Source organism: Rutilus rutilus (genome assembly GCF_951802725.1).
Source record: "Rutilus rutilus genome assembly, chromosome: 24".
In the NCBI taxonomy this organism is placed as follows: Eukaryota; Metazoa; Chordata; class Actinopteri; order Cypriniformes; family Leuciscidae; genus Rutilus; species Rutilus rutilus.
The window spans coordinates 3,938,791-3,960,759 of record NC_140228.1 but is presented as its reverse complement, the minus strand read 5'-3'; the positions used below and the strand labels follow the sequence as shown (position 1 = coordinate 3,960,759).

Sequence of the window (21,969 nt, the reverse complement as noted above, 5' to 3'; positions counted from 1 at the left end):
TGTAATAGTGGAGAACAGCTGCGTTCAGCAGAGAGACGGAGGAGAGAAACACTGTTGTTTGAGCGTCGGTAACTCAGTGCTTGTTTGTTCTTTATCTCTCAACATTTGAGACATGGTTTCCACATTTGTCTGCTAGAAATATAACTCACTTGGACATGTACAACACAATCACAGATTATGTGAGTTATTGTCAAACACAAAGAGGTCGTTGTTGAGACATAACCCTGTCCTGTTGTAACTCAGGCTGGGGATCGATGGAACAATGAGAGATAATTTGCTGAAATAAGATCCACACAATCTAAATGTGTGCAAGAATGTTTTTGAAGAACAAAGAATAATCAGTTTTGAATAAAGTCATGTATTGTATTTTTTAAGGACTTCAAATTTAGCACAAAAACAACTGCTGTGTGTGTTTGTGTGTGTGATGTGTGTGTGTTCTCAATTCCTGTCACACAACAGTTCAGTCATTAGCTATGTTGCCATCCTCCTATTTTATGTGCTCAATTGAGGTGATAATGTTTTATCCGATAAGAAGACATGCACATAAACTATAATGGAAACATATTCATAAATCCCTCAATGCGCAACAAAAGATCAAATCAAATCAAGTATATTTGTATAGCGCTTTTCACAATACAGATTGTATCAAAGCAGCTTCACAGTATTAAATTAAAATAAAATAATACAACAAGGTTTGTTTTTAGTGGAATTTATTGATTGATAAAATAAAATAAAATATCCCCAAAATATCCCCAACTGAGCAAGCCAAAGGCAACAGTGGCAAGGAACCGAAAAAACTCCATCAAGTGACCTAATGGAGAAAAAAAATAAAAAAACCTTGGGAGAACCCAGGCTCAGATGGGGCCAGTTCTCCTCTGGCATTTATGAACTAGAGGCCGGATTGTAGTTTGAACTGTAAGATTAAAAATATTATATGAATGCCTGGCCGAAAAGATGCGTCTTTAATCTAGTTTTAAACTGGGAGAGCGAGTCTGAGCAACGAACAGTATCAGGAAGACTATTCCAGAGTTTCGGACTATTCCGAAACATCAGCATAACAATGGAATAGTCTATAATGTGATAATGCTCTCCCTCCTTTGGTTGAGCTATCCCAGGTATGACCAAAAGCCTCGAATTTATTGATCTTAAAGAGCGCGATGGATTATAGGGCGATAGAAGATCGGTTAAATAGACTGGAGCTAAGCCGTTTAGGGCTTTATAAGTCAGTAGCAATACCTTGTAATTAATACGGAACTTTATAGGTAACCAATGTAGTGATGATAAAATTGGTGTTATATGATCATATTTTCTTGATCTAGTAAGAACTCTGGCGGCGGCATTTTGGACTAACTGTAGCTTGTTTATTGAGGATGCAGGACAACCAGCTAATAAAGCATTACAGTAATCTAGTCTCGAGGTCATGAATGCATGAACTAACTTTTCTGCATCAGAAACAGATAGCATGTTACGTAACTTAGCAATATTTCTAAGGTGGAAAAAGGCTGTTTTTGTAACATACGAAATATGATTTTCAAAAGACAGGTTGCAGTCTAGTATAACACCCAGGTCTTTTACTGTAGAGGATAAAGTAACAGGACATCCTACTATGTTAAAGTTGTATTGTGAGAGGTTTTGTGGGCGGTTTTTTGAACCGATAAGTAGTACCTCTGTCTTATCTGGATTTAATAAAAGAAAATTACGTGTCATCCAATCTTTTATATCTTTAACACACTCTGTCAATTTGGATAATTTAGCGTTTTCATCCAGCCATGATGAAATATATATTTGAGTGTCATCAGCATAACAATGGAAACTAATTCCATGTTTCCTTATAATATTTCCAAGTGGCAGTATATATATTGAGAATAACAGAGGGCCTAACACAGATCCCTGCGGCACTCCATAGTTTACTGAAGTTATGATCGATTTTTCTCCATTCAAATAGACAAAATGGTATCGGTCAGATAAGTATGATCTGAACCAGCTTAATGCTTGTCCTTGAACACCAGTATAATTTTGTAGTCGATCTAAGAGTATTGTGTGATCTATAGTATCGAACGCAGCACTAAGATCAAGTAAAACTAGTATTGAGATACAGCCTTGATCAGAAGCTAAAGAAGCTAGACTCACATGATTTTGTCTTAACAGGGAATGTGATTGATAACTGGAATCATCTTCAGGGTTTGGTTGTAATATTTTTAATGAACTGTTAAACTATCCTCACCGCAAACAGCCGTAACATAGCTAACTGTTTTAGCATGTGGGTTTGAAGTTAGCATGAGTGTAAAGCATCAGATTAAACTCGAGAAATATCTACTTTAGATTAGGCAAGTCAAATGTTTCTACAATACAATGATTGTTCAGAAAAAATAATCTTGATGACGTTTTTTACTTTTCCTCCTGAAAATTCGTTTTTGGTCATAAAATGTACAACGTTGATCACAGTCACGTGATGCGGTGTGTGATATTGATGACATCACCATAGCTATTTCTGACGGGTCAAACTGACCCAGTGTTACAACACCGGTCTCCCCTAAATGTGAAATGAAGCTCTTGGGGTTTGAACATGATCTGCTCTATTCTGAGACCATCACAATCACTAAACCTGACAATGCAAATGAGATTTACGCCTCAAACTCACAGTTTCACTCTTTTACTGGTTCAACGCTCTGAACTGGAACAGTTTCACTTCTGCTGATGGAGGGATGAGACCGTTATGAAGTTTGAGTGGTAGATTATATGACTTGTATGACTTATATAACGTAATGAGACTCTTCACTGGTAGATCACGTGTGACTGGACTAGAGGAGTAAATGTAGATGTTGATCTGATTCAATTCACGATTCATAGGTTTTCGATTATTTTCAAGAAAGATTTCTTTCTAATTCACTTTGATATATTTTGAATTTAAATTCACAAACTAATTCACAGAGTGCAATGCGCCTATAAAATACCTAGGAAAAATATTCCATATTTCATAATTTCAGTAAACTATCCACATATTAAAATAATAGCTGATACATTCAAAGTCTCATATTCAAATAAAATAAAATAATATATCCTAAAACCTCTTAAATGTCTCTGATCGGCCATAAACACTGATCTCAGTAAAACTGCAGTATTTTATCTTGTAAAAATAACAGTGAAGTTTCCACACAATGAAGCGCTTTATTTCAGTGTTGAGCAATAACATCTTTATGAATGTTTTAAGTGTGTGTGACTCGAGACTGAAGTGTTGCTGTGAGAGATCTGTCTTCTGCTCATGTGAGACTCAGACGCATCGCTGGATTCATAATTAATGCGTCCAGAAAACAGTGAATGGTCACAGACAGACTGATTGTGGGACGGTGGAGCGTCTGATCATGTTAAATACGGTTTCTCTCTTTCACTGAATCAGTTCATCTGTGACTCTTGGACATGATGATCTAAACAGCGGCTTTATGGAAGATGATTAATAATCTATTCAAGCAACAACATGTTTATGATTCACTTTACAGTATGAGTGTATGATTAGGAAGGAAAAATAATCATGCTTTATAAAAATACATGAACAACCATATGAGAATAGATAAACCATCAATTATCTGAAAAAATATGATCAAAATCATTTCTTATTATCTTCAGTAATATTAATGCAGTGCAGCAACATTTATATGAAGTTGATATTTGTGTTTCTGTTGAGTGTGTGTGTGTGTGTGTGTGTGTGTGTGTGTGTGTGTGCAGCTGCAGTTTCAGTTCAGTCACTGTGACTCTGACTGACGGAGGTTTTTGTACGACTCTTTATCACTGTGTGAACACATAAGCACTGTTGATTTCATGGTAACTCTGACAGTAATAATGTCCAGCATCTTCAGTCTGGACTCCACTGATGGTCAGAGTGAAATCACTGTTAGATCCACGGCCACTGAATCTAGATGGAGTTCCTGACTGGCGGCGATTGGCCCAATAAATCAGGAGTTTAGGAGCTTCTCCAGGTTTCTGTAAGTACCAGCTGAATAAGTGCACACTCCCAACACTCTCCACATCACTGCTGGTTTTACATTTGATATTCACAGTTCCTCCTGGTTGTTCTGCTGTTATTGAGGGACTCTGAGTGACGGTGATCTGTCCTCTACACTCTGAAACACAACAAGAAGAAAATCAGCAGAATAAATGAAAGATCTTTGCTAAAACAAGTAAATGTAAAGTAGTAAATGCAGTGAAAGTGAGTGTCACCGTTGAGGAGCAGCAGCAGAGAGCAGAAGATCAGTGTGTGTGTCCTCATCTTTACTGGGAATGAGTGAAACTGAAGGACAGAGATGTTGGATGAACAGTCTGACTGACAGACGCTGATATTGAGCTTCGGTCTCAGGGGTGGGACACAAATTCAAAGCCGTTTCCTCTCAAATGAGTCTCAGTCACTACAGAAGAGCAGAAATGAGGAATATGACAATGATAAGAAGTTCATTTTCCCTCATCAAACACTCAATAATAGTTTGTTTCTCTGTGATTCACTCTCGGCAGCAAACTGGATGTCGGCAGTAATCATCAAATCATTTTAAAAATTATTATTATTAATTATTATTATTAATAATTATTAAAAATTTAGTTAAAAGTGTAGATTAAATTTGTATCTTGCTTATCAGTTAAAACTTAATGACAGTAAGTTCAACACAAAATACATCCATAAATAAAAATAAATAAATAAATAAATAAATAAATGCATAAACAAACAAAGTAATAATTCCAGTGTTCAATAGGAGCGAGAGGCTTAGATATGTATCCGCCTTATTGATCAATGCAGAAATACACTGTTTTCTGTGAAACCAGCGTTTATAATTAAGATAATACATTAAAATAATATGGTAAGTGTAATGATTCCTGTCTTGTGTTTCCCTCGTCTTGTGTGGACTTTAGTTATTTCCTGTTCTGTGTCTTGTTTTGTAGTCCTTTGTAGTTTTTCTTGCTTATTAGTTCTCCCAGGTGTTTCTAATTAGCCACACCCCCTTGTTATCTTGTTTAGCTTGTTTGCCTGTGTATTTAAACCTCTGTGCTTCAGTTGTTGGTTGTCGGTCGTTGTTTAATGTAGCTGTTACCCTGTTCATCCTGAGTTCCGTGTTCCGCCTGGATTACCTGTTTGTTTTATTAAATGTATGCTTGCATATGGATTCTCTCTCTGCTTCATCCTTGCCTCAGCGTGACAGTTAGTGATGGCAAAATGAGGCTTCCTGAACCACTAAGACCTCGCAGGCCATTGCTTCAGCTAAAGGTAGTGATGGCAAAATGAGGCTTCCTGAACCACTAAGACCTCGCAGGCCATTGCTTCAGCTAAAGGTTCATTACTCGAAGCTTCATTCATCATTGCTCACTAGTGACACCTAGCTACTGTGCAAAGAAATAGCAGACAAAAAATTTATTCATTCTGAACCAATGTCGCCCTCCCTCCCTCCCTAATTTTATATATATATAAAAAAATGTATTAAAAAATATATTTTATAAAAATGCTTTTATAAATAAAAATATTTATTTGTAATGTAAATATATTTATATTTAAATGTATATTTTATAAAAATATTTTTTATAAATAAAAAATATTTCTTTATTTATTTTGTACTCACTGTTGATGTCTGTAACCTTTCATTTGCAATAATAAAAAGACATGATCAGACATTTGTCCATTACTGTGTATAATATAAAATATGTATCTTTCTCTGTATGAATTTACTTGTCCAGAGTAACACACACAGTTCATTAATTATTCATAAATTGTTTGGATAGGGACAGTATGAACAACAACAGTGACACTGTGTTGAGTGCAGTGTTTATGTTAGAGGGAGTGTAATAAAGTAAATTTATTAATTTAACAGATTATAGATAACAGATTAAAGTAAACTGCAACAGAATAGTCCGGAAGGAAGGAAAATAAAAATAGATTTTTTTATTGAGAAACAGAATTATTTCAAGTGTGTTGGGGTTTAGACGATTCCTCTTCTTGGACAAAATCTCCCCAGCCTTGGAAAAGATCCTTTCACAAGGAACAGAGGATGAAGGGGAACAGGATTCCGTGAAATGTCCACGGGCCCTTAACTCAAAATCCGTGGAGCCATCACGGAATCGCCCCAAATTCCGTGAGGCGGCCACGGATATAACTCCAACGCAAGTCAATGACACTGACCTTCCGTGGTCCACACACGGATACCCGTTTCAATGACGGAGTACAGATCTCACTCAATCGACGTGCTTTCTCATTTGGAAACGCAACATTTGAAGTATTTGTGAACTTTTCCAACATCAAATGCCATAATGACGTTAACCTGACTGTTATTGAAGCTATTGCATTGTCCTGTCATCATAAAATTTCGGTTTGTTTCAGTTAGCCTAACCAAAGTCCCGTGATGGCACCACGGACCTCAACAACCTGACCTCACTCATGGACGTTGTAATGTTGCTGGCTTGTTTAGGAACTTATAAGCTTTAGGTCGACTGTGTTGCAATGGCATGTAATTAACTTGACATTTTGTCTCGTCCTGTCATCATAAAATCCAGTTTGATGGCGTTTTACACCTATTGCTCGCTTGGCTATAGTCAGATCTAAAATCTGTGATAGGAGCACGGATTGAGTCTGTGGTGAAACCACGGATAACTCCAACGTTCGTGGTATGGTCACGTAATTTAATCTATTGATTCGTGCCACGGACACGTTTATTTCGTAATTTTTCGTCTTTCGAGATCACAGCTCGATTATTTCTGCCTGTCGGCTGCAGCAGAGAAGCTGTTTAATCAACATTTATTCACAAGATCTTATCGTGGTTTATGTATTTTTTTAATGTTATTATTTCGGTCTTATTGCCAGGGAAGCTGGATTGCTTTGCTGTTTATTGATATTTTTAAAATGATATTTTATTAGTAGGAAATCGCGCTGAAGAAGTCTCGTTCCGAACACATCGCGATATTTGGCATCAGTTCACGTGTGTCAGCTGTTGGTAAGTAGCCTAGTAAATAAATACCTAAATACGCTGTCCTAATAATGTGTGATATAATGTCTTTTCTGTTTGTCCATATTAATCTGCCATTATATCTGCCATTTCCACGGAGACTTTGCGTTTCATTGCTTTCTAAATATAAACACTGCCTGTCACGTGACGTGCTATAGGCTTAGATATTCATATCAGATTAAAAATAGTAGCCTACAATTAGTTCCAAAGTTGTATTTGTAGTAGAAGCACAGTAAAAACAACACTTACCATGCTTTTACCACAGTAACATTAGTTTTACTGTGATAAGTGTAGTAAAAAGACAGTAATCACAAAACTTACCATGCTTTTACCACAATATTGGTAGTTTTAATGTGATACTTATTGTAAATGCACAGTAACCACAACACTTACCATGCTTTTACCACAGTAACCCTAGTTTTACTGTGATAGGGTGTGGTAAAAGGACAGTAACCACAAAACTTACCATGCTTTTACCTCTGTATTGGTAGTTTTAAAGTGATATTTGTTGTAAATGCATCTTAACCACAACACTTGCCATGCTTTTAATGCTTTATAATGTAACATCCAACATTTGTAAGGTAAATCAGTACTTTTTCCTTTAAATAATCCTATATATTATACATGATGATATTTTCTTTTCTCGTTTTTCAGCTGAAAAGACCAAAAGGGCCTTTCGGACTCAGTCAGCCCATTATTGTTTGAGGAGAAGTAAACGGAGGAGACGGAAAGCTGCAAAGGCAAATATTCACAATGGTATGTATGTGTTGGTTTTAACCCTAAATCAAACATTTTATCAAGCATTTGTTGTTTCTTAAAACTTTTCTCACAAAACCCATAGCCCAATCAGTACGAACATAGTCTGAAAGTCTTAATAATTCACAAGATTTAACAAGTTGTCAAATTCGTACGATACTCGTACATATTTGTATACTCATACACAATCCTGCAGCTTTTACTCCTAGTGCTGTCATTGGCTACTGCCTCAATTCCTGTACATATTTATCGCGATATTTGTAAATCAGTTGCGCCACTTCTTGGAAAGTTGTCGGATGTCACACACACTGTCAGAAAGTTGATATTAATTGCAAATTGGTCCCCGTCTGTTAATGTTCCAGTGATACATGATGTCTCTCCACACCTCATAACCTACCTTTGTTTGCAAGAGTGGAAAAGCTTATCTGACTTGTCACATGACGTCAAATACTCGATTATTTTGTCATAATCAGATCAGTTACACTGCTGATAACTGTCCCGTTTGCATGTAAATCATTTTCATATGATTATTGCTTGCTATTAAAGACATACTTTTATTCATAGAAATGCCCACATATCAGTGAACTTATAAAATAAAAATGCTTTTAACATTTAATTATGCAACACTCTTTACAGAAAACATATCCCACGGTTATGGATAAACTCACAACGTCATCATCAAGTTCTGTGCTGGGCACACTGGTCAACAAGTGTCCTCCAATGTATTCGATCCGTGGCCAAGTTCTTCACATCTTCCCATGGGACACTGACATTCTTCAGATCTTCGTGAAACATCTGTCTCCGTGTCTTCCTTGGTCTTCCCTGTCTCCTGCATCCTCCTGGCGGTGTCCAGTGTCCACTTCATCACTGTGTTTGGGTGTTGTTGTTTGGGCATGCGTAGGATGTGTCCAGCGAGGTGCACCCTTTGCTCTGTCTCAGTTTCTGAAAGTCTTCATGTGGAGTCCCACTCCTCCTCAGGATCTCTTTGATATATGCAGAACCAATATTGAATATAGTGATTTATCACTTTCCATATTGTTAAAGCATTTTGTTTTCTCTTTTCAGCTTCATAAACTGTACTTGATTTCTGCCTAATGCCTTTATAAAAAAGGGTCAGTGCTCATCAGGTGTTTTGCTAAAGGGCATATTTATTGCATAGTTACAATAAAAGTGACCAATAATCACAAGGATATAGAATGAAAGTTGAGAATGTAAAATGTTGTGCTTATGTTTTTGCCTATTTGTTCTTTAAAGCGACGAAACAAATGTATTTTCACATAACAAAGTTGAATCTCATCTTTTGGTTTGTAAATATATAACTTTATCATAGCAATTTTTTTAACGTTAATGTATGTGTCACTATAATAGATTGCCCCTGTATCTGGATATTTTAAATTAACTGATTTGTATACTGTTGTGCAGTAGTTTTGGCGCTACATTTGTCTTTAAACAGTTTGACATTAAATATTGGAATAAGCTTTCAAAATTGTGTCCATTCATTGTGCTTTTGTTACATTTATTTGAATATAATTGATATATGTTTGACTATACATACACTGTAAATGTTAGAAGCACTTTAGTAGGCCTACATGCAATTATCTTTAATTAAAATACTGCAAAACTACTCCTGCTGTAGGACATTGCTTAGAAAAAAGTTTCTCTTTCAAATGTATTTATGCATCAGTCTAATAAAATAAGCAAATTTGTGTCATTGATCATGTGAACTCGTTTTTGGACGGTAACCACACAAAGAGTCTTTTGTTTTTAAATATGAGTTTTATAATTTAATTAGAAATAATACATGTTTAACAGCCTAAATATTAAATATTTAAGGTATCTATCCCTGCAGCCGGAACCAGAAGAGATCTGTCATCATTTGCCATAAATGGGCATGTAAGTGTGACGCATTTGTTCAGCTGGGTTTGTATTGGCTGTGACTTTATCGCAGAACTCGCTGTGATTGGACAATCGTTTAACCCATATAAACTGGCGCTTCATGTTACAAAGTATGGTTTGGTGTTATTATTACATTAGTTATACATTAAGCTAACTATAAAGTGTCTCTATAATGTGAGAAATTACTCCTTTACCGAGATCCTAACCCTAACCCTAAGCATGTCTGCACATTTCAATGAACTACAGAACAATGCTTCCTGTTCCACTGATAGAATGACAGAGATATGTGGGTAATGTAGTATAAAACGTTTAGTAATAAAACAATAAATGTTAAATAAATTATATATTTAATGGACAACTGGATATCTTCATTGCGCAAACCTTTATGACATATATGAGATTTTACTGTGAGCACTTTAAAAATAACCTTTTATGCCAGCTTTCCATATATATCTGAAAACTGTGGCCAACATTATTTATTATACATAGCATAAGCAGTCGTCCTGCCGATTTTCTCTTTGATACACTAACCGGACTTCGAGTTACAGCCATTTGAAATGTGCATTTGTTTGCTCTTCTGGGGGCAATTGCTGGGCCATACAATCTACACAGATCTACACACACTATTACTATTACACAAGGGTAATGCACCATTCAGTAAAACAACAAAAAAACAGTGCCAACATTTCCTTTTCACCCCCTCTGATTGCTGCTTATATGCCTGACATCAGTGATATATGCTTTCATTCGAAAAGCAGTTGTAGATGTACTAGAATGATCAACATGGATCATCTTCAATTAAGCGTTAAGTATTTATAGCAAGATAGCCCACTGTAGCCTCTTGTTATTCACATAGCTTCCTTTTATTTCACTGCAAACTGGCATACATGCAAGTATGTGCAACTTTTGTTGCATTGTTGTCCCAAATATCATTAACCAGATCTACATTTTTTATGTCCCAAGTAAAAGAATCATGGTCATTAATTATATGTAGTAATTTATAAGTTATTAATTATATGTAGGCCTAGTTATTTTTTAATTAATTAAACTAAAGAAATAAGAAATTAAAATTTCTCAAATAAAAATGTCTATTTACTGTACCAAACACCACTTTCAATACACAATAGTCACCATACTTTTACTTTATTAAACAACACTTTATTGGAGGACACAGAATAAAGTTGATAAAGTAGCATAAAGACAAATGAGATTCAAGATAAATAAAAATGTGTCTTCAAAAATACATTAACATCATAATAGTCCATTCACAGCTGCTGAAGCCATAAAATTAGTGCCAGAGAATCATATTCAGTCACCTACAGAAAACAGATTTGATATTGTGTTGGAAAATAATGATTCATTATCACAGCTAAACTGGTTTCTTGCTCTTCCCTGAACATGTCTCTATCGTGTTCATGTTCTTCTTCCTCGTCTAAACAGTTTGTTCAGTTGAAGAACAGAAGATGTGATCACTGATGTGGTGTAGCTTTTTCTCAACCAGAAGAAGAAGTCTCAACATCCCATTGTCAGGCGTTCTCCAGTCCTGGTCTGAAAGTAAAACAGAAAACAGAAACCATTCAAATAAAGTTGTTTAATGGACAGTCGGGTCAGCTTATGTTCTTTGTTATTTAAAGCAGTGATGGGCTACTCTGGCCCTCAGCGTCCACTGTCCTGCAGGTTTAGCTCCGAACTCAAACCCTCCTGCCTATTGTCTAGAAGTAAACCTGAAGACTTTGGTTAAAATTTTCAGATGTGCTCGATTAGGGTTGGAGGTTAACTCTTAATTAACCTCAAAAAGTAGAATGCAAAGGGCCAGAGTTGCCTGTTCCTTACATAAATTTACAAAGCAGCAGTCAGTACATTATATAATATACACATTGAAGTATTATATATATATATATATATATATATATATATATATATATATATATATATATATATATATATATAGGAGCACATAATATAAGCTAAGTACTGAACAAAAACAGTTTTACCCATATCAACTGCAACCTATTTTAAAAGATTTTTAAGAAAGGCATGGTCTCTTTTGAGCCTTTGCCAGTGATGCTTGATTTCTTTCCAGACAACATACTCTTCTGTCAATTGTTTCAAGAGCTTCACATGATCAAAAACCAAGTGATAACCTGTACAATGTAAAATTGTCAACATCAAATTATGTACTACATATTACAGCATTGTTTCAATACAATACATACCAATGGACTTGCACACTTTTCTGTCTTCTTTGGGCACCAGATGTTCCTTCCTCACCCGAAACAAAGGACTTATTCGATTAGCTTGCGTTGATATAAGGACTGGTCTTCCTTCTCTGCTGTAAAACAAGAAAGTCTCGACTTACTCTATGTGCAATTACTATTGTTCCTGAAACATAAATTAAGACAGTATTAAATAAGTTAATTTACCATATGATTCAGGAGAGAACATTTAATGAGTAAATACTGATTGCAATATTCTAGAAACTTCACCTGGGAAGTGCTGATCACGGCAAGATTCGCTGCGACTCACTAGTAGCTCTTGTAATGGTTGGCTCTTAAAAGAGCTGTTGGGTTTGATATTGTAGAGCTTTAAAAAAAAAGGACTAAGTAATCCTGCAAAACAGAAAGGAAGGTCATTTTAATACATTACTTGCAAATAGTCAGTTTATAACTGTATGATATGTTTTCTGTAAAGAGTGTTGCATAATTAAATGTTAAAAGCATTTTTATTTTATAAGTTCACTGATATGTGGGCATTTCTATGAATAAAAGTATGTCTTTAATAGCAAGCAATAATCATATGAAAATGATTTACATGCAAACGGGACAGTTATCAGCAGTGTAACTGATCTGATTATGACAAAATAATCGAGAATCTGATGTCATGTGACAAGTCAGATAAGCTTTTCCACTCTTGCAAACAGAAGTAGGTTATGAGGTGTGGAGAGACATCATGTATCACTGGAACATTAACAGACGGGGACCAATTTGCAATTAATATCAACTTTCTGACTGTGTGTGTGACATCCGACAACTTTCCAAGAAGTGGCGCAACTGATTTACAAATATCGCGATAAATATGTACAGGAATTGAGGCAGTAGCCAATGACAGCACTAGGAGTAAAAGCTGCAGGATTGTGTATGAGTATACAAATATGTACGAGTATCGTACAAATTTGACAACTTGTTAAATCTTGTGAATTATTAAGACTTTCAGACTATGTTTGTACTGATTGGGCTATGGGTTTTGTGAGAAAAGTTTTAAGAAACAACAAATGCTTGATAAAATGTTTGATTTAGGGTTAAAACCAACACATACATACCATTGTGAATATTTGCCTTTGCAGCTTTCCGTCTCCTCCGTTTACTTCTCCTCAAACAATAATGGGCTGACTGAGTCCGAAAGGCCCTTTTGGTCTTTTCAGCTGAAAAACGAGAAAAGAAAATATCATTATGTATAATATATAGGATTATTTAAAGGAAAAAGTACTGATTTACCTTACAAATGTTGGATGTTACATTATAAAGCATTAAAAGCATGGCAAGTGTTGTGGTTAATATGCATTTACAACAAATATCACTTTAAAACTACCAATACAGAGGTAAAAGCATGGTAAGTTTTGTGGTTACTGTCCTTTTACCACACCCTATCACAGTAAAACTAGGGTTACTGTGGTAAAAGCATGGTAAGTGTTGTGGTTACTGTGCATTTACAATAAGTATCACATTAAAACTACCAATATTGTGGTAAAAGCATGGTAAGTTTTGTGATTACTGTCTTTTTACTACACTTATCACAGTAAAACTAATGTTACTGTGGTAAAAGCATGGTAAGTGTTGTTTTTACTGTGCTTCTACTACAAATACAACTTTGGAACTAATTGTAGGCTACTATTTTTAATCTGATATGAATATCTAAGCCTATAGCACGTCACGTGACAGGCAGTGTTTATATTTAGAAAGCAATGAAACGCAAAGTCTCCGTGGAAATGGCAGATATAATGGCAGATTAATATGGACAAACAGAAAAGACATTATATCACACATTATTAGGACAGCGTATTTAGGTATTTATTTACTAGGCTACTTACCAACAGCTGACACACGTGAACTGATGCCAAATATCGCGATGTGTTCGGAACGAGACTTCTTCAGCGCGATTTCCTACTAATAAAATATCATTTTAAAAATATCAATAAACAGCAAAGCAATCCAGCTTCCCTGGCAATAAGACCGAAATAATAACATAAAAAAAAATACATAAACCACGATAAGATCTTGTGAATAAATGTTGATTAAACAGCTTCTCTGCTGCAGCCGACAGACAGAAATAATCGAGCTGTGATCTCGAAAGACGAAAAATTACGAAATAAACGTGTCCGTGGCACGAATCAATAGATTAAATTACGTGACCATACCACGAACGTTGGAGTTATCCGTGGTCTCACCACAGACTCAATCCGTGCTCCTATCACAGATTTTAGATCTGACTATAGCCAAGCGAGCAATAGGTGTAAAACGCCATCAAACTGGATTTTATGATGACAGGACGAGACAAAATGTCAAGTTAATTACATGCCATTGCAACACAGTCGACCTAAAGCTTATAAGTTCCTAAACAAGCCAGCAACATTACAACGTCCATGAGTGAGGTCAGGTTGTTGAGGTCCGTGGTGCCATCACGGGACTTTGGTTAGGCTAACTGAAACAAACCGAAATTTTATGATGACAGGACAATGCAATAGCTTCAATAACAGTCAGGTTAACGTCATTATGGCATTTGATGTTGGAAAAGTTCACAAATACTTCAAATGTTGCGTTTCCAAATGAGAAAGCACGTCGATTGAGTGAGATCTGTACTCCGTCATTGAAACGGGTATCCGTGTGTGGACCACGGAAGGTCAGTGTCATTGACTTGCGTTGGAGTTATATCCGTGGCCGCCTCACGGAATTTGGGGCGATTCCGTGATGGCTCCACGGATTTTGAGTTAAGGGCCCGTGGACATTTCACGGAATCCTGTGAGACCAGGTTGGTGGTACAAATGAGGACACTGATGCTTCTGTTGAGTCCAGACAGGGGAGGATTCCCTCTTTCTTGCTGCTCCGTTACCAGGAAAAAGGAAGAGTCACAAAAAGCAAACAAATCCAAAAGGGCAATCCAAATCAAAAAGCAGTCCAGTCCAGATCCAAAAATCCAGAGCAATCCAAATAATCTTATCTAATTAATATAACAAGACTATAATATAGGCCTACTATAATAATAATATACTATAACTATTCTAACCTGATAATGTAATAATATACAGCCCTCACATATGACACAATAAAATGATAGTTTTCTAACTCTCTGACTCTCTGACACTACTTCAACTGCTTCTTCTACTCCTGATCAACACCCACAAGAAGGCGCGAGTTTCGAAACGGCTTTAATCCGGAAGCGACACTCAGACCGAACCGATGACGTATCCACACAAACCGAGGCCTCGTTTGTCATTAGTCACGTGATTTTCACGTTAACAACACAAGCCTCGAATCGCGGCTTCATCTGGCACGCCCACTTTTTCTCGACACACGCTCCGACGCCTCGGTTCAAATGTCACATCACTAGTGACAGTAAGAAATATCATTTTGCAATATCATGATGCTGTTCATCACTCACACTAACAAATCAATGCATGTTCATCGAAAATATCAACGCATTGTGCAGCAGCATATTGCTGTAAAACCCACTGAGGAAAACCTTATGGCAATGCAGAATTATCTTATTAATGTTCAACTAAATGCTATAAAAATATGAGCTAATGTCTATTGCAAATCTAGATATTCATACATGTGAATAAGGTTGTTCTGAAGGGAATGAGCCAGTAGAGGTCAGTGATTATCTTCATCATCTGTCAGTGATCCTCTTCTTCGAGCGGATGAACTGCTGGATCATCAGGATGAGAGTCGAGGTCTAAGAGCAGCGCTGGCCTTCACTGGTGTGTGTTCATACAGGACTGTGTGTGTTTATCAGTGTAAGTTGATACTGTACTGACTGATTGATAAGGAGCAGAACCTGCCTGTAGTTTATAAAGAGATTGATCAGAGTTTGATGTTCTTATACTTGTAATTGATCAGTATTGTAGTTGTTTCTTACAGTATAACCACATCTTGATCCACATGTTGAGTCTCAAATAAAAGCAACTAATGAAACTTTGTGCTTTTTAATCGACATCCCACAGTGATTATATTCACTAGTTCTCATGAAACTTTATTAAAAGGCTTCAGATGCAGTCGACAGTTAACTTGCTCTTGACTGTATTTGACAGATCCAATATGGTGATCGGCTGATATAGATCTCGGTCATATCACTGATCTAGAAGAGCACAACATCTCAAAGCTGTGCAGAGATCAGTCGGTCAGTCAGTTAACACCATATTTATATTCTCCGTAAAAAGATTATGAATATGAGGAAATAAAAAAGAAAATACCACTGAGACTCTGGCAGGGACACTGGTGGACTTTGTTTCTCTCAACATATGGTTTGATTAAAGTTTAATTTAGATGGGTTTATTTTATATTCAAGTGTGACGATGTTATTTCAGATCCTCCTTTGAGCAGCTGCAGTTTCAGTTCAGTCACTGTGACTCTGACTGACGGAGGTTTTTGTACGACTCTTTATCACTGTGAGAACACTAGATCACCCACACAATCATTATCAGAATCTGTTCTGCAATGGAAACTCTGACAGTAATAATGTCCAGCATCTTCAGTCTGGACTCCACTGATGGTCAGAGTGAAATCACTGTTAGATCCACTGCCACTGAATCTAGATGGAGTTCCTGACTGGAGTTTTTTTGCATAACGAATCAGGAGTTTAGGAGCTTCTCCAGGTTTCTGTGAGTACCAGGCTAAACCTTCATCCCCATCATTCCATCTCTGCACATTTCTGCTGGTTTTACATTTGATATTGACAGTTCCTCCTGGTTGTTCTGCTGTTATTGAGGGACTCTGAGTGACGGTGATCTGTCCTCTACACTCTGAAACACAACAAGAAGAAAATACACTCAAAACTTTGACAATATACTTGAAGAAATGAATTAATATCAAACTTGTGCTCCACAAACCTTGAGCAAACGCTGTGAGAGTCCAGATGAAGATGATGATGAAGGTCATGTTGATGAAGATTGTTGTGTGTGTCAGTGATGAAGTGTTAAACTCACAGCACTATAAACACTCTCACACACTGAAGATCTGATCAATATGCAAACACACTCCACATCATTTCCCTGAAGACAGAAGAAACACTGTTTTGTCTTTTAGTGTCTTTGCTAATAAACTTCTGTGGATCATTTTCAGAAACAGAAACTCATGATTTACTTCATGTTATTTTGGGTCGATCTTCTCGCTCTAAACACTGTTTTAATGATCAGTTTCATTCAGACTTTGATGCTGAGAGAATTTAATACCTGAGCTGCAGATTTATATCATCCATGATACTGTATAACAGGTCAAAGGTCATCCAATAGAGAATGACCATCTAAATATGGCTGAAGATTTCATCATAAAGCTTATATTTCATCATAAAGATGTTTTCATCTTTTTTTTTAAGATGAAGAGTTTGTGGCTCTTAAATGATCTAATGAAACGGTATGATGTGTGTGTTTTTAAAAGAAGGTTTAAGGTTTTTATTTGGCAAAGATATTCTTAATTTATCACAAAATGTATTATTGAAAAACTTAACCTAATTTCAAATCTCATTTATTGTCACATTTAATTCTATTTTATGGATTGATTACACCAATTGATGTATTACATTTTTTTATTATTATTATAAATATGCCATATTTGGTGATATTCTGTTTTTTTCTTTTCTAAATAAAATTTTTAATTTAATGATTTACATTAGTAATTTCACATGAAATGTGCTAACATTTCATTTTATTTTAATTAAATGTGTTATTGACAAAATTATCATTTAGAAACTCCCAGTTAAGATGTGTAAAGATCAGTACAGAGTCTTTCTGATTATATTATTTATTTAGATTTAATAGTTTTCATGCATTAAGAAACATTTAGAGATGATGAGACGACTGTTTTTGTGAAAGTCACTTCAGTTCAATAATCCTGATGTTGAGTCTCATCTCTCTCTCTCTCTCTGTGTGTGTGTGTGTGTGTGTGTGTGTGTGTGTGTGTGTGTGTGTGTGTACTTGTACAACTATATTTGTGAGAACCAGTTTGAGTTTTCGACCATTGGAGTGAGGACAAAGAGAGTAAAGTGAGGACATGTTGGCCGGTCCTCAGTCTCTGAGAGCCTTTAAAGGCCTGTTTGAGTCAAGACTTGGTTTTAAGGATCAGGTTATAATGAGGTCAAGGGTCGGTTTAGGGTCAGGGGTCGGGTTAGGCACTTAGTTGTGATGGGTAAGGTTAGGGTAAGTGGCTAGAGATTGCATTGTGTCAATGAATGTCCTCATAAAGATAGATGTACAAGAATGTGTGTGTTCCTGGTGTCTTTCTCTGCTGGAGTGTGTGTTCGTTTGAGTGTGACGGAGGTTTTTGTACGACTCTTTCACTAGAATGAAACACTGTGGTGGACTTTCGGTGGAGGAACTGAACTGACGATCAGAAGCTGTAAGTCTTTCTTAAATTATCTATAAAAACATATGTTTGAACAAGGAGGTTTAAGGTAATTTAACAGCATTTGCCAACAATATTCTTAATTTATTAATACAGTAATACAGTACATAATTGAAATGCTTTATTCGCTTTACTTCAACTCTTATTTATTGTCACATTTTAGTCTATTTTACTGATTGATTGCACGCATTCATGCATTTAAATGTAATTTTGTCTGCTATATTACGAATGTCATATTTGGTGATATTCTATGTTTATTACATTTCAATACATAGTTCACATTCATAATGTTTTACATTAGTAATTTCACTCATAATGTGTGCTAACACTTCATTGTATTTGCAGTAATTGCAATGTTTTCAGTTATTTCTAAATATATTTAATTTTACACAAAATTTGGATGATATAGACAAAAAAAATTTCATCAGTGTCATCATCAGGCAAAAAGAAATTTACTTGATAAACTAAATTTAAACTAAGTTTACTTATATTTCTGTTTATGAGGAAGTCTATTGAATGGTGATTATTCTCAAAACACAAATAATATATTGTGTTAAGTTATATTTAACTTAGTTAAATCTAGTTAGTTAAATCTATTATCAGTTTTCAGTGTATACAGTAAAGCAACAAACCGTTTACCAATTAATCATTTTTACCGTAGCGTTTTTACCATAGTCTTTTACCGTTAAAATTATGATACTTTTTTACAATGTTCAATATTTAGTAATACTGATTAAATGGAGAATATTTTGAAACTAAACTCAGGATAGTGTCTATGAATGAAAGCAGTGAGGTGAAACTACAGTAAAGATGAAATGATTGTGCTTTTACTGTATTACCATCAGACAAAGAGAAATTTAGTTAAAGAGCATTTTAAAAATCAATCATTTAAACTATTAAGTTTGCGGATGATTATGATTGTGTCTTAACAGAAGAATTAAAAAAATCATAACTGAAATGGGCTGAAAATTACGATTGTATCAAAATAGAAGAATATTTTTAAAAATACAGTTAACACTGAAAATATGATTTTAATTTGATTTCAAAATCTTATGAATAAATCACAATGTATTAATCACTTTTCATGTGGACAATGTTTTTTAAAATTTGATTGAGATTAAAATGTTCTGTAACTTAATTCTGAGAAAAATCAAATGAGTATATTTTTTCATTTAAATATTCTAATTCATATAAATGTTTTTAAATGTCATTTTTTTCATTTTACACAAATAATTTAACATCTTATTACTGCTAACATTTAGTTCATGTCATGTTTTTACTGCAGATACTTTAAAATCTATTCAATTATTTCTTCATATATAATTTTGTCTATAATTCTTGGTAAATGTAACTATTAAGGGCTTTTTTAAACTCGTGAAACAAAAGTTGTATAATGTGGACAACATAAATATAATTTTTATCATTTTCATCAGACAGAAAGAAACTCAGTTGAAGAGCATTTTGAAAATTAATAATTTAAACTATCTAATTTGCTGATGTTTATGATTGTGAGTTTATAAATAGCAGAATATTTTCAAAATACAATTAATATTGAAATGATCATTTAAATCAGTTTTCTAGATCTTATAACGACATCACAATATAACCATCAATTTACTTGGACAATGTTTTTCAAACTCATTCTGGGGATCATTTGAAATGTAACTTGTATATTTAAAATCAAATGATCATTCATGAATGTGTGTGTGTGTGTGTGTGTGTGTGTGTGTGTCCAGCGGGTCCCTCCGTGTCTCCCTCCGTGTCTCTGCTGTCTCCCTCTTCTCTGCTGATCTCTGGAGACTCCTCCGCTCTGCTCTGCCTGCTCAGCTCTTACTCTCCACAGGGGGCGACGGTGAGCTGGACGCTGGACGGGTCAGAGGTCACCGAGGGGGTTCAGACCAGCGCAGAGAGCGAGCGGGACGGTCTCTACAGTCGCAGCAGCGTCCTGAGCCTCAGCAAAGCACGCTGGGAAGCCGCAGAGCGCTTCGTCTGCAGAGGAACACATGCCGGAGCTGCTCACGAGGCCTCGTTCCTCAAGAGCTCCGAGTGCTGATGTTTCTCCAGTGAAGACCAGCGTATCTGAGCGTCACGTGATTTACAGCTCAATACTGAAGCAGTCTGTCAATGTGCTGCCATTGCTGTTCATTCAATAAAGCTTCATCTGAACGCAAGCGCACATTTGTGTTGGACTGCATCATTGATCAGTGTGTCGTTCCTTCAAAGTCCTGCACTAAAGTTTCAGCGGCTTTTGATTGATTGTAATTAGGGGTGGAACAATAATTACAGTGGATAGAGACAATATGTATCGTATCGTTCACCCAAAATGAAAATTACTACTACATTAAACTGCTATATATAATGTTAAATATAATGTATAATAATGCAATGGGGGAATATTTGTGGGTCCTGATAATGCCAAATGTCTGATGTTACCAGTAAAAAGTGTCCTACATTATTTTAGATATATCTAGTCAGAGACATCAAGCATATTCGTCTGAAATAATTCAGTATTTTCAGCTTCAGAATCATGAATATTGTTATTCTGGTGTCTCTATTGTCCTGCATTGGGTTATCAGCACCAAGTCCAAGCCTATTCATTTACACACACAATGTTAAACCAAATTGACCATTTTGATGGAGTATGGCAATAATATGGTATTGTGAGTTCAGGATGGTGACATAAGGGTCTCGTTACACCCCTAATTGTAATAGTTGAGAACAGCTGCATTCAGCAGTAAATGTGAAATGAAGCTCTTGGGGTTTGAACATGGTCACTGGAGACGAGCTGCTCTATTCTGAGACCATCACAATCACTAAACCTGACAATGCAAATGAGATCTTCAACTGAAACGCTCTGAACTGGAGCAGTTTCTCCTGTGCTTATGGATTCATTAGTCAGTTTGTTAATAAGATTTCATCTTTATGAGTTACATGTTGGATCATCACAACCCACACTATATTCACACATGAACAAACTTTAATCTTTAATATAAAAAATGAACTATAAATAAATTTCCACTATACATGGATGTGTTAAATTGCACTCAAAAAACATCAGTATGAAATGTTGATATTGAGCCAATGTTTGAAAAAGCTGTTATATATAGCACTGTTAAATTACACAATAAATAGGAAATTATTATTATTTTTTGATGGTGGACTGCACCTGTTTGGTAATCTGGTGTTAAATTTCTAAATTAATTTAAAATTCTATGTAAAGATATTAATTAAAATGATATACATTTTCATCTGCTCTGAAATTGAGAGTGTTTTGTGATGCTGTTAATATATGAAGGATGAACTTAAAAAAATCGATAGACTTATTAAACTGATCAAGCAGAACATCTTTATGATGCAGTGATTCAGTTTAGAAAGAAGAATGAGGATAAATCATAAATGCAGAAAAACAAAAATATGGTGAAAGATTGAAAAATATCCACTAAGTGAAGATCAAACATGACTGAATTTCCTCACAAATGACTGAAAATAACAGGAGAAAAATGACTTATGAAAAATCATGATCAAAACTGTCATAGACTGACCAAGCTCAAACCTTTATATTATTATAATATAGTAATATAATAATATTGTTGCTTATTACAAGATCATATTGCTTTTCTTAATGTGTGTGTGTGTGTGTGTGTGTGCGTGTGTGTGTGTGTGTGTGTGTGTGTGTGTGTGTGTGTGTGTGTGTGTGTGTGTGTTTGAGCAGCTGCAGTTTCAGTTCAGTC

General features: G+C 35.5%; 2 long non-coding RNA genes and 1 gene segment (V, D, J or C); 2 read left to right on the top strand and 1 right to left on the bottom strand.

The window, feature by feature from the left end:
- The first annotated feature begins 6,073 nt into the window (after positions 1-6,073).
- On the top strand, positions 6,074-8,462 carry LOC311284497. The gene is made up of 3 exons (XR_014626240.1): positions 6,074-6,962; positions 7,629-7,730; positions 8,367-8,462. It is a non-coding gene; the product is annotated as an uncharacterized lncRNA (long non-coding RNA).
- A 2,312-nt stretch (positions 8,463-10,774) lies between these two features.
- LOC311284468 (Ig kappa chain V region 3368-like) lies at positions 10,775-17,365 on the bottom strand. The segment is given in 7 exons: positions 16,729-17,365; positions 15,453-16,641; positions 13,714-13,786; positions 12,946-13,047; positions 12,113-12,235; positions 11,843-11,958; positions 10,775-11,174 (listed from the first exon to the last, which is right to left on the bottom strand).
- Positions 16,292-20,414, top strand: LOC311284496. The gene is made up of 3 exons (XR_014626239.1): positions 16,292-16,500; positions 17,839-18,232; positions 19,975-20,414. It is a non-coding gene; the product is annotated as an uncharacterized lncRNA (long non-coding RNA).
- The last annotated feature ends 1,555 nt before the right edge of the window (positions 20,415-21,969 follow it).